Source organism: Opisthocomus hoazin, chromosome 2 (genome assembly GCF_030867145.1).
Source record: "Opisthocomus hoazin isolate bOpiHoa1 chromosome 2, bOpiHoa1.hap1, whole genome shotgun sequence".
NCBI classification, from domain to species: Eukaryota; Metazoa; Chordata; class Aves; order Opisthocomiformes; family Opisthocomidae; genus Opisthocomus; species Opisthocomus hoazin.
Window position 1 is genome coordinate 125,592,983 of NC_134415.1, and position 13,929 is coordinate 125,606,911.

Sequence of the window (13,929 nt, forward strand, 5' to 3'; positions counted from 1 at the left end):
CTCATGCTCTTAGCCCTGTCCCCTCCTTGTGCCCTGCCCTGGAGCATCTCAAGTCCTCAACCCCTTCTTCCATCTGCCGCTTTGCTTCACCCCGCTACGCTGGCCGCGAACCAGCCTAGCAAACATCCGTAAAGCTTCCTGCCAGCTCTGTCAGCGGAATCAGCTGCCCTAGCAGGGCATCCGCCGGGAGTCAGGGAAGGTGAGGAGGAGGGCAGCAAGAGCAGCCATGCTCGCTTACAGCAGGGACAAGCTTCTAGGGCAGCTCAACTGGAGCATTCTACATTGTCCTGCTGGAGCTTTTTGCCAGGTAGAAGTTATTCGTAAAATTGGGGAGGGGGTCCAGGAAGCACGGAGTGGTGATTGTGCCATTCGGAAGAGCTGTGTGCCCCAAAGACTTGTGAATATTGCTGATAGCTTAGTGCTCCATGTTTTTGTTTCCCCAGTTAGAAAGGATGCCAAGGGCTGGCTGGAGCTGCCTGGGCAAATTTTGAGTCTGGTGCAAAACTCTCAAGATTTCTGTAGTAATTCTAACGTAAGAGTGGACCGACAGGCTATCGCTAACCAACTACAGCAAAAGCTAAGCCTATCTTTTTCAATGCTTGCATTTAATACTAACCAAATATTGTGTCCTTGGAACAATTTCCCTTTAAAGTGAGCAGGCTGAATGAAAGATTTCCCTGGCTCTCCCAACTGCATAAAAAGGCAAGATTTATTTTCGTCCTTGGCTGAGCAATGCTGGTGGACAACCATACCTCAGGTTTTCCTTCCTGCTTCTATCAAGTCTGCTTATCAGAAAGTATCACCTGTTTACTCAAGATAAGACAAACAGAGTTGGCACATCCGAGACCTCTTAGAGACATCCTACGAGCATCCTTTGTAGTCTGAACTGGACAACCTGCAGCCAACAACCCGATGAGCACGCTGCTCAGGCTGGTCAGATTTGCCAGTGTTTTGAGAAAGGTCAGTGTGTGTTTTTAAGCAGAACCAATGTGAAATCTGGGCTGTGCTCCACAGGGAGCATCTGACCAGCTTTAAAGCTTTGAAATAGAAGGAGAAATCTAAAGGTGCTCTTCCCAGAAAGCAGTGGGGACTGGTGCCTATCCCATCTGACCTTGACTTTTGGCCATGGAAATGGACATGGTGACCATGTGTACACAGATCAGTGTTGTGCTGTGGCCCCTTTCAGTTGGGCACAAATAAATGGATAAACATGGGCTGGCAGAGGTGTGCAGTCCTTGACAGAACTAAAATTCACCATCAGCAAGTGGCTCCGGTCTGTGCTGGCTAGCCGAAAGGGGAATGATGCTTTTCCTTTGGGACACATCCTGCAGTGGACAGCATCAGTGGAGAGAGGTCCCACAGCAACAACAGCTCACCCATCTACCCCTGTACCACAAACCCTGTGCAATCAGCAGAGCCAGAGAGATGTTTTTAATGAAGTCCGTGCTTGAGGCGCTTGCCCATGCAGCTCCCAGGGTTGTGCCTACATATCAGCAGCATCCATTATGTGTATCAGCAGCACCACATCACTTCGTCCCTTGCCTCGTGGTCCTGGGAGCAAGAGGGTGGTGGATTTGGATAAGCCAGCACTGTGCTGAGCCAGCTACTGTGCAAGGGATCTGGGGAAAGGAGAGAAAACAGGGGATGTGCCACGTCCATCCAACAAAGTCCCCTTATTCCACATCTCTTTCAACTGCTTCCAGCAGCACTGTCTCACCCCTTGGGAGACCCCTCCGAGATGTGTCGGGTCACAGCATGTGTCCCTCCACATTCCTTGCTGGGGTTAGAATAGGGCCACTGCTTTCAAGTGTAGACTAGTCTGAATAAATTTATCTCGCCAACTTCCCTTTCATAACAGGAAGGATAGCAGGCAAACAATAATTGCAGGAAATGTACAACTGGCCCAGGCAAAGGTAGGCAGTTTGCTCTGGATCAGCCTTTGTGGGCAGATGGGACAGGGAGAAAAGCCACTGCTGAAAGCTTCTGGGTCTTCTTCACGAGCTTTCTTTTTTTAAAAAAAAAAACTGAGAAATGTTATTTTGTCAAAAATGAAGTCTTGTGGAAACGTTTGTGACTGCACAAAACTATGTATGAAACACTGACAGGGTTATGTATGCTGGAAGCCAGCATGTTTTCTCACTGCCTGTGAGCCCTAGCCACCATTGGTGATGCCTCCAAAGCAACCCTGCCCAGCAGAGCTCTCCCATGCAGAGGGTCCTAGGGTGTCTCAGATCCCTGCTAGGGAGCCAAGGCACTTTAGACAGCTGGGATCCATATCTTGGACATCTGGGATACTCAACAAGCAACAAGAACTTCTGGGCTTGGCCAAGGGCAATTTTCTTCCAGTGCTCAAATTCTGCAAAACTTGGGTATTCACTGATTTGGCTGACAGCTAGCAGACATGAGAGAAACCATCAACACCCATAGATAAACCTCTGTTTCAATCATTTATCAGATAATTAAAATGAAGTATTTTGTTTATTTCAAAATATTTTTCCCTGTATTTCCTCTCGTAAAGGCCCTGTTACAGCTTCTTGTTTAAGGCCCCAGAGTAGGATATATGTTTTACAGTATGTGATGAACTTCAGCTGGAGCGAAAGTCCAGCATTCAATATCACCTCTAATCTCAGCTATCTTCATCCTCCATTCCCCAGCCCCTTGGACAGTTTGGACACTCCGAAAATTGGACTGGGGGAGAGCCTAGGATGCATCAGCCCTTCTGTAAGGATCAGTGTGTTCAGTGATCTGAGACGTGAGGAGGGAATGTCCCAGAGGAGGGACTCTGTCTGCCAGTCCACAGGTCTGGTCTTCCTCTCCATCCACCCTTGCAACTGGAGGATTTACACTGGTGACAAAAATATTATATTGGCACAAAACTGGTGTGAGAAGAAATTCAAGCTGAACATTTGCTCTCCTTTCTGTTCAGCTGGACCAGTGAGGAGGTCAAACTTGTGCCCAGCATCAGCTGAACTTGATGAATGCACACCCTAAACAAAGCTCGGGGTTTATTTTCATGTACACAGTCCACTGTTGACATTTCTTCTCCGTTTTTGTGCTAATCGTAAAGAAAGAAGTACCTTTGCACTGCACTAATAAAAGGGTCACGTGTGTTGGTTAATAAACAAACAAACCTATTTCATCCATAAATGGCATTTTCAGGATACATTAACCTGATAGTTCAATATTGCCCTGTCCTTTGTTCCCCTTTCTCTCTTGAAGGGGTTTTGGGATCTGCAGCAAGAGTTTTCTCTCCAGATCTGTTCTACAGGTGATGTTTCTATACTGGGCCACAATCCCGTAAGCTTTCCAGTCATTTCTAGAGGTGAGATCTGAATGGCTGTCGGGAGAAAACAAGTCTGGAAGAAATCATAAAATGTACACGCAGCCCACCATCTGTAGCTTGGCCATGGACAGCCTGTAACCCTCAGCCATGCCTCCCTGCATGGATGGTGTCTCCCTACGTGGATGGTGTCTGGACCTGACCCAGGCGAAGCTCCTCAGGAAAGGACTTTCAGAAACCTGCAAAGCTGAACAGGGATCTACCCAAGTAAGTACTGAGCAGGTAGAGGTATCTATGGGCTTAGGCAATGGCTGATCAGGACTTTCAGAGTATTTAAGAGGGATATTGATAATGGACACACAACTTGGCATCTGGAGTGGTAGTGAAGTACTCGCATGGCTACGGGTGCTTAGTTTTGGCTAGGGAGTTGTCGACTTCGAAAAGCTCAGGGACTTTCCAGCAAAATCTTTCATTAGACCCAGCACATCACACCCACACCTGTTTTACTTCAGAAATACCAACATGATGCAGTCTCAGCACATCCAAGAGATGTGAATGAGGTGGTGCCACTATGCTTATCCCGCCCAAACCCTTTCAGGTTCAGTTTGCAGTTGCTCAGCAACACCCGCATTAGCACTGCATGGGTGGCAAAGATGTTGGGCTTAGCCTAAGGGATCAGACCAGTACGACTGCATACCACAGAGGCATTTTTGGTATTGGCAAACCAGAGAGCTCAGGGGCCAAATAAAAGCCAAACTTTAGTCTCAGATCTGGGGAACTGAGTTGCGAATCAAGGTTGTGCCTGGCATTTGACCCCTTTGGCATCTACCCCTTTGGCCTCTAACACTAAAGTGAGCGTTTTCCTTGTTAAGAAATTATTTTTATTAGCTGGTCAGACCTGTCTTGCTCTATTAGTCTCTCACCTTTTTTTTCTTTTCATTTTAAACACACAGAAAGCACAGAAAACTGAAGCCATTAGCACAACCAAGTCCCCAACCATGAGAAAAACTTCTAAGTGAGGCTGCTGAGGGAGGAATCCCATATCTAGCAAGACCCAAGAGATTTGGTGCTTAAATACCACCCTATTCTCCTGAATTTCACTCCTGCCTCAGCTGGACCTGAGCACCAAGACAACCCATTCTCCTTGTGTGTAATGGCAAGGCTGGACTCTGAATTAAGTGCAAAGTATTACAGTAGGAGCAGATGCTGTGAGATAATGCCTCTTTCTTCATGTTGGGTCTAGGCATCTTTGAGTTGTGCTATATAACTGCATCTCTACTCACTGAAATACTGCCAGTAGCCATTCCCTATGGATTCAGAAGTCTAAGGGAAAGTGTCTTGGCCCTGAGAGCACTGGCAGGCTTTGCAGGCTCTTTACTGCTCTCTTTGAGGTTTACTTGCCTCTGCCCAAGGTCAGGTCTGCAATGGTGCAGCAGTGTAACCAGGAATCAGACTGCTGGGAAGACAGCTAAGGTGTGACACCAAGCTGGGAGAGGTCTCACAGGGGACCCCGCCTTGGCATAGGAGACACTTTTAAGTTTTGCCTTTGGTCCTTAGCCAAGCCACATTGTGCGTCTGCACGTGCCCAGCCTTATACCTTGCTAATCCCAACACTGGCTGACTGACGTGTCCTCCCATCTTCACCTTGGACCTGTGCCTTTGCTATGGGCTCATCTGGGGATGGGACTGTGGCTGGGTCTGGTCACTGTTTCCAGATCTGCTCTGCTTTCCTTGTTCAGGTGCCACAGGACTGTGCCCATCAGTGAGGGTGCTGCCCTGCCATCCTCACTGCCAGTACAGGTCCCGGCTTCTGCCATGTGGAGCAGCCAGCTGCTTCTGCTCTCTGGCTCTGAGTCTCTCGTTCCTCTGTGGGTTAAGTATCTACCCAGACAGTTGTAAGCCAAGTTCTAAGTCCTTCAACAGGCTTCCACTGGCCTATTTCAAGTCCATATGTTATTTCAAGTCAACCAGAAGCTGTGCTGGACACTTCCATGCCAATGGAAAGCACTTGAAGGTTCATGGTAGCGTGTTATCCAGCATTTGGGATATCTGCTGGTGGTTCCGATCTGCAAGAGATTTCAGTTCCTCATGGCCCCATCTGTCTTGAGTAAAAAGCAACTAATGTACTGACGGACATCATGGATCAGGCACAAAGCAAAGACACTTGGAGGAAATTTGACCAACCAGAACAAGAATGTGATAATGAAAAAATACTACCAGGTTGCGGACAAGAAGGTCCTACTCTTGGGAGTGGTGGAGTGCCATTTGTCAGCATTACTCTGATCAGAAACTGAATTGCACAAGATTCCTTCCACTCTACCCAGAAAACAAACTGCACCCTTCCTTAATTCCTTAGGGCAGTTTCCCCATTTCACAAGGCTATAAGCAAACAAGGAAATCCCTGTTAGAAGATGGGAATTCAGGTGAACCACCACTCCGCTTTGAGTAACACCAACAAAAGCCTGCTTAAATGCTCCTCCATTGGACCCAGGGCTCCTTTCCCCCTTGCTCTGGCTCCAGGCTCATCACCGTGTCTCACACTCAGGATGCTGGCTTGGGCTTCTCTCTCCGGAGTCCTTGGGGTGCAGGAACATTTGGGAATCTTCAGCAACACCCCACCTGCTTAACATAGACTGTAAAAAGACAAAGTTGTCTCACGAACCATAGAAGTAATTAATTTTTTGCCCAGCTTGATATACAACACCTTCTACTGCAATATCATGGAGTCACTCCATATTCCCTATAGTACTTACCATAACAATACTCAACCCACCACATCTGCCCTAGACCATACTGTAGTTCTTCTGTTCCCTCTGTATGCCTCTGTTCTCAGCTCTCTCCTGTATTTCCAACAGACCTATCCCTTACCTCCCTGTAGTGCCCCCCAATTAATTTCTGTACTTTCCCTCCCTTCCTAATACCATCAGTCAACTCATGTGTGTCCTGCCTGGCTCAGCCTGGTTGTTGGCCTGACAGAAGTCTTCACTGTATAGTTGGCAACCACTTAACTGGTGTTTGACTAGCTGGACATCTTTTACAGCTGCTGAGCAGCCAAACAAAGCATACTTGTCCATTAGGTATTCGTCCTTTAGCTCAGCCTCTGACAGGAAACAAGTATGTACTTATTATCATTGAGATTATAAGAAATGACAACATCTCTGTCCTTCAGAGAAACTGTGTGATCAGTCTAAAAGGTGTTAAGGAAGGAATTACTCATAGCTTAAAAAAAACCCCTTCACCAAATTAGTTTGCTTCTCCAAGTGCACATGCTGCTGTCTCTTTTTGGTGACATTAAATGTGCCATGGATATCTGGCCAGGAGACCTTTGAGGCGGCCTTGTCTTCTTTTCAACAGCAGAAAGAGTGTTTCTTGTCCCAGAGCAGAGAAGGACAGCAAAGAAGAATTTGATTTAATAAAAAGAGAAGTCTGGGAGCTGGAGCTGTGTGTCAGAGGAAGCATGTGATGGTGAAGACATCTCATGCATGTCTGCAAAGGAGAAAAAAGATCAGATTCACACAGGAAAAGTGTGAAAGTACAAAGTTTTCTGTATAGCCAGAAGTTTCTGTTTTGCCTAGTCATTTTCTATGCAAAAGGGGAAATGGCTTGCTGAATGAATGGACTATATATACACGGACTCTCTGCGAGCTGGAATTCATCAGTCCTTTTTGTATTTGCCTTTCTTTGGGCTCAATTACTTTTAGCCATTCATGTGGTGACTCCACAGCTCTCATGGAGGGGTCTGACCTTTGCTGTTTCATGCCCTCTTGGGATTTAAAGTGAGCTGATGGACATTTAGAGCAGAAGGGTGACTGGGAAGGAGCGTATGACCAGAACGCTCTTTACCAATAACCAGCATGATGCATAAACATGTTCTGACCGGGCCGAAAGGTCTTTTTTCACTGGAAAGGATATGCAAATCCATGAATTCAATATACTTGCAACCCACTGACTTGTACTTCAGACAGCACACATTAAACGTGTATCAGCAGTGGTTGTACAGCTCATATTCTTTCACCTTGGAGACTCTCACAGCCAGTGGATCCCTTCCTCTTTGCCTTCGTAAGACATTCAGCACACAAAATACTTTGGAGGGCCTGCCCAAGGTATTGTGCCTTAACATCATATAAGACATTTGCTGTCAGAGCAAGGATTTTAAATCCGTGTCTTCCTGGGCAAGCTTATTATCCTAATGCCTACCTATGTAAGGCTTCCTCTGTCTTGTAAATAAATTTAGTACTAAGTAAATAGAATACTAAGTGAAAGGAGCACAAGAACATTAGAAAAGGCAGTGTATACACAGCTATTGCCCCACTTTTTTGCCTGTCATGGGGACAAGATGAGGGTAAAATCTCCTGGAGTCCTTTCCCTACACCCTCCCCTTTGCCCCAGGAGAAGAGTACATTTTTTTTGTCATAACCTAACACATCCGCTTCCCCACCACGCTGAACTATGTGCCACATTGACTAGACCATTCTTCCATCTCCTTCTCCTGGGATCTCTTTTTCACAAATCTTGTCTAGCCTAAGTATTTCCCTGACTTGTCCCTTTGACACATAAGGACCAGGACCATTCCTTGTGTCCCTGACTTGTCCTATCTGTACCTTCACTGAATCATAGAATCTACTACTTGTCCTGCTCTTCAGAGCAGGAGGTCTGGGTTTGCACACCTTCAACACAAAGGTATCCTCCTGACTGCTGGGCTTCTCTGTGTTGTTAATAGTACTTCTATGAATAACTTTAGTGTGCAGATAATTACAATAACAAGTGGGAATTCCACGATACTCTGCATTTTATGGAGTCCTCAAGCCCCATGTTCTTTAGGATACAGCTTTGCAGAGTTCTCCATACCCAGACCCCTCAGCTGATCATTTCTATTTGGTAAGACACCATTAAAAAGCATTTCCTTCATTGTCCATTGTCAGGAGAAAGATGGGAAAATTGCCTGGAGCCATCCGTTTAAAGCAAGACCCAGCTAACCCAAAGGAACCTGGCCTGAAGTTTCAGAAAGGGATGGGTGGGTTACGCTTTGTGGGTAGGGACTGAAAAAGTCCCTGGAGGATTACTCAGTGTTTTTTGCTAGGGGAAATCCAACAATCGCATGAACACAAAGGGTACCAGTTACAGGCGTTTTCCACTTCCTCGGCTAGTTTTCACGAGAGCTCAATGAGTTCTCCATCATTCTGCAGGAGTTCCTACTCTGGCCAGGGTCTCTGCACTGGCATTCTTATCAGCTATGAAGGTCTTTGGTTGCTTATTGTCAATACTGCTTTTAGCACATGAAGCTTTACATAACCCCAGACAAAACGTGTTGTTAAAATCACAGTACACTAAAGCACCCAGATCCCTAATTTAATTATAAAAGAGCTCCAGCAAGTCTAAAGGCTGAAAGGGCAGGTTCTGTGTTAGGGACATCAAATAGCTGTATCTCTATGTTAAGCCCAACAATGAAACAAAATGAAGCACCTCAGGTAGGAAAGCAGTCAGCTGTGATATAAATGTATTATCAGTGGATCACATGGATGTTTGCATGTATGGTTGATTGCTGGTGTTTTTAAAATAGTGGACCTTTGCTTATAAATTAAATTTCTCCAGCTTCAGTTTCCAAGATCTGCTCTTTCTGTGCTTTTCTCTAGAAGACTAAATAGCCATTTAGTGTTTCGTGCCTTCTCAATATGATGATTACATTACACATGATTGTAGTCATCATTCTCCAATGATGAAACCCATACAAATGTGGTAATTAGCCTAAAAAGTCACATTACACACCCCAGTTACTTAAACCTAAAAGAAACCCATAAAGCTAGGCGATAGCAGTGTACAACTGAAGTACTCCAAATACTCAGCTTAATTGTTCTATCACTGCAACGAGTTCCTGGGACTTCAGAAGAAAAAGTGATCTTTAGGGACCTTATTCATGAAGATAAGTTGACCACTGGCTGCAGTGAGACAGTCCAGAGCACGTCGCTCCTTTTGATATGAAACCGTGCAACCTTTAGCACTACTGTCTGTTCTAAATATATTACTCAAGTCAGATGTGTAATGAGACATTTCATTACTTTTTTCCCTCTCGACACATTAGAGCAAAGCGAATCAGGATTTGCTGTGCTCGGTATGAGCAAAGGTAATTCTTTGCTCTCTGCCAGGATCACCAGGACAAGTGAAATATCCTTTTGCTGTCCCCATGCATGCCAGAGCATTGCAGTTCCCTTGATGGTCATGACACTCTGTGATGACAGGACAGGCTTGTGAGTTACCATTATGTCATCTTTTTAGTGATTCATGGCATTTAGTGATTTATATTGGATACAGTTGTATTGAGATGTCCCAGCCAGCTTCAGAGCCCCGTAGTGCTCAGTGCTGCACAAACTGATTAAGTTTTCCCATGCAAAGACAGAGCACAGGATATAGGTAAAAAAAAAATAAAAGAAGATAGGACTCTCCTGAGGTCCTGAAAGACTTTCCTAATCTCTAAATCAAATTAATCCATGTCTAGGGATAGCTTGCATTTACTCATGTCTGATCAAATATCAAGAGCTCAGGTTTCCTTGCTCCCTTCAAAATTTGTGTGCCCAGCCTAAGCGCCAGTCTGCATGCTGGCAAATTGAACTGTTGTTGGATGATGCTGTTGCTGAACCATGCCTGTTAGCTCTTATCTTGAAGTCCAAAGAACCGTTCAATTTTGCATAATGACATATTGGTTGCAGCAAGGTCTTTCCACAAAGAGTACTGTTCATCTCACTTCACTGGAAATGCCAGCACTGCAGATACGTGCTCCTGACTTAGTCTTCAAGGTTCCCATTAGTCAATAGAGAGAATAAGTATCTGTAATCTCAGCCTATTTACATACTTTTTTCTGAGCTGTTTTCAATATTTATCTAACTGTTTTCTAGGGCCTATTTCTCTCCAGTTCCCAGAAGTGAGAGTAACATCTCCCCCAGAAGATTCTTGAAGATTTTAAACTTAGCTCGATGTTGAACAGGAACAGTTCTATAACCTTGGAAACTACCATGGGGGTGGAAAACATCTTCCACCCACCACTAAACCCAGCAGCAAAATTCAATACAGGTGGGAATAAAAGTCAGGAAAACAAGACTAAACAATAATTTTTCTATGAGCGCTTTCTATATACTTTAAAATATAATTACTCAGGTACTCTAAAGAAATAACCTTTCTGTCACTCTAATCAAAGGATCTCGGCAAGCTTTTTCTTTCCTAGCTGTCCCAACCATCATATTCTACTCATCCCAGCCAGCAGAAGTAGATAAATGGGAAGAAACCTTCCAGCTCTAGTCAGACAAAAGGAAATGAAGCTGAAAAGCCCACTGAAATCAAATTACTGCTGTTAGATATAGAGGCTGTTATTAAATATAAAAAATATACAAGGTGGACTGAGAACTGGCTGAGTGGCAGAGCTCAGAGGGTTGTCGTCAGCGGCGCTGAGTCCAGTTGGAGGCCTGTAACTAGTGGGGTTCCACAGGGGTCAGTACTCACCCCAGTCTTGTTCCACTTATTCATCAATGACCTAGGTGAAGGGTTAGAGTGTACCCTCAGCAGGTTTGCTGATGACACAAGACTGGGAGGAGTAGTGGATACACCGGAAGGCTGTGCTGCCATTCAGTGAGACCTGAGCAGGCTGGAGAGTTGGGTGCAGAGGAACCTGATGAAGTTCCACAAGCGCAAATGCAGGGTCCTGCACCTGGGGAGGAACAACCCCAATGCACCAGTACAGGCTCAGGGTGGACCTACTGGAGAGCAGCTGTCTGGGGAGGGACCTGGGAGTGCAGGTGGGTGACAGGTTAACCAAGAACCAGCAGTGTTCCCTTGCTGCCAAGAAGACCATTGGTATCCTGGGGTGCATCAAGAAGAGTGTGGCCAACAGGTCGAGGGAGGTTCTTCTTCCCCTCTACTCTGCCCTAGTGAGGCCGCATCTGGAGTACTGTGCTCAGTTCTGGGCTCCCCAGTTCAAGAAAGATGAGGAGCTACTGGAGAGAGTCCAGCGGAGGGCTACGAGGATGGTGAGAGGACTGGAGCATCTCTGCTACGAGGAAAGGCTGAGGGAGCTGGGCTTGTTCAGCCTGAACAAGAGAAGGCTGCGAGGGGACCTTAGAAATGCCCATAAATATCTGAAGGGTGGGTGTCAGGAGGACAGGGCCAGACTCTTGTCAGTGGTGCCCAGCGACAGGACAAGGGGCAACGGGCACAAACTGAAGCACAGGAAGTTCCGTCTGAACATGAGGAAGAACTTCTTCCCTCTGAGGGTGACAGAGCCCTGGCACAGGTCGCCCAGGGAGGTTGTGGATTCTCCTTCTCTGGAGATATTCAGGACCCACCTGGCTGAGGTCCTGTGCAGCCTGCTGTAGGTGACCCTGCTTCGGCAGGGAGGCTGGACTAGATGATCCACAGAGGTCCCTTCCAACCACTACTGTGCTGTGATTCCATGAAGTATGGATCACGCTTATTAACTGAAAATGTGTAAAGATGGTGTATACAGCCCAGGCTCCCTCTCTGTCTCTTTCTTTCCCTTTCTGTGTGAAAAAATTGTATACGAGTGAGCATGTGGGTGAGGTGTATTCAGCAGTGAAATGTCCCTTCTAGCTTTTATAGTATGAAGTGGCTCATGATAAGAGTAACTAAAGAGAAATCCTGAGTGGAGATATGAAGATACTAAAATAAATTCTTGTTTTGTCTAGGAGGAAAGATGCTATTAGCTGTAGAGTTTGGAGTCCTATATACAATTTTCGATCTCAGGACATCCTCAAAAAGATGATCCAGGTAGAGCCCGCTCAGACCTTGAAACAGAAAGACTAGCTGTTCTCAGCTACTTCCACAGTCAAGAAGAAGCTGATACCTCCAGAAAGCAATACTCATCACAGACGGCTGGCATGTGCCCTGTACCATCGGATAGGTTAACGTTGGGCCACAGTGCTGTAGTGTGTTATCTTTCAAGAACATCAGAGGTGATGCAAAGCCAGGAGAGATGAAAGCAAAGTGGTCATTACAGTGTGCTTCATTTTATCAGCATAACCTGTGCACCAGGACTGAGCCCTGGGGAATAATCTTCACCTTCTCAGGGTGTAGTCATTTGGCTAGTGCATGAAAATCCTCCTCTGGGAGCCCCGGAGGCAGCAGGACCTGCATGTCGCAATCTATGGCATATTTCAGGGGTAGTTGTCCTTCTGGATACATGAGCCTGCCCACATTTCTTCTGCATCTTGACAAGGAGCCTTTGTGCCACAAGGGGTGAGTAGAACACCATCTCTGCGTGGAAGGGCTCTCCTGTATTAATTGGCAGAGTATCTCAGTGCCTCTTAGCACGAAAGGCACCATAGCTGAAAGTCTGAGAAGCACCTACACAGCTTAGGCTCCAGATCACTGTGTACAGTGACAACTGAGGCTCGTAGAACAGTTTCCCCTAGAAAAAAAAAAAAAAAAAGTGTTTTCTTCTACTTCCACAACCCTGATGACCAAAAAAGTGTTTTCTTCATCTTGAAACTGGGCTCCCCAGCAACCCTGTGAGCACTCCCGCCCATATGTCCCCTGCATCCACCCTCCCCGCTGTGGCAGGAAATCTCTTGAAAATATTCCTCAGGTTCCTTCCTGGCCAGAGGTCATCTCCGTGTTTCAGACCAGCAGGAATCACCGTGTTCTCTGACACAACAGATGGAGAAGGAAGAGCTGCCCTGCCCATCCAGCACAGTGCTTTCAGGCTTGTGTTTTTTAGCTGCAACTCCACCCCGCGCTGGTGGAGAAGGGATCGGTTCCCACTGATCGCAGGAAAGGGAGGTCACGGAGTTTGCTTGATTAAATCACCACAAGCCAAAAGGTTCTCTCCCTCGCTTACTGAGAATTGCTCACAGGCTGTTTAATTTGTTCCAAAAAGAAAAGCAAAACAAAAAACAACCTCCTAGAGCCCAACAACCAACAGCATTCACGGAAAAGCAGGTGTGTCACGAGCTCTTGGGAAAACAAAGGGCAGAGACCGAGGCTGGAGTTGACGCTTGGATGGGAAGTTTCCTTCCCAGCACAGGAGGACAAGTTTGGAAAAGTCTCGAACACGACTTGTCCTACAGGTAGGGATGGCGCGTGCGAAATGTCGCATCGGTCTCCTCGTGGGGTATGGGGCAGGAGACGGCGGCTTGAAGGAATTTTCAGGGCCAGATTCTGACATTGCGGTGAAAGCTTTGCGTGACCAGTAAACTTGCAGGTTTCTACTGGGAAAACTGTTGTCGGCACATGTTACATTTTGTGGCGATTGGTTGACGGTTTTCTGTAGAATGCTTTTGGCTTTTCAGGGTTCATTAAGCCATTCAAGCCTCTGACAAAGTGTGTGTTAGCTTGGCTAGTGAATTTTAATAGAGGCTATGACTAATCTAGTTTAAGCTCGGGGCTGCAGAGGTTAAGAGGGACATGCACAGAAATACTGTGCTAATCTGGACTGCATTTATTACCTCCTAAGGCATGTTACATAGTTTCAGAAAAAAAAGGGATCAGCTGCAATAGCATTTGGATTTTTTCATTCTGTTTTATGCTTAAAATGGGGGGGGGACTTGTGCTTGCAGTGCCTGGATTTGCATTGCAGATAGCAGGCACAGTTTTTTTCTCAGCTGTATAAAATGGTGATTTTGTTTCTTTTAAGAACAAACTCTTGC

At 46.0% G+C, this 13,929-nt stretch overlaps 1 protein-coding gene across 4 annotated transcripts in view; it reads left to right on the forward strand.

The window, feature by feature from the left end:
* The first annotated feature begins 3,226 nt into the window (after positions 1–3,226).
* ADGRF5 (adhesion G protein-coupled receptor F5) overlaps positions 3,227–13,929 on the forward strand; it is a 63,097-nt gene continuing 52,394 nt past the window's right edge. The window contains exons 1-2 of one of the 4 annotated variants that reach the window (XM_075414954.1): positions 3,227–3,547; positions 10,171–10,345. The gene's annotated coding sequence lies outside the window, so the exon portion shown is untranslated. Of the gene's footprint in view, positions 3,548–10,170; positions 10,346–12,947; positions 13,351–13,929 lie in introns of those variants that run through there. The other 3 variants (XM_075414953.1, XM_075414956.1, XM_075414952.1) reach the window with 3 other exon arrangements.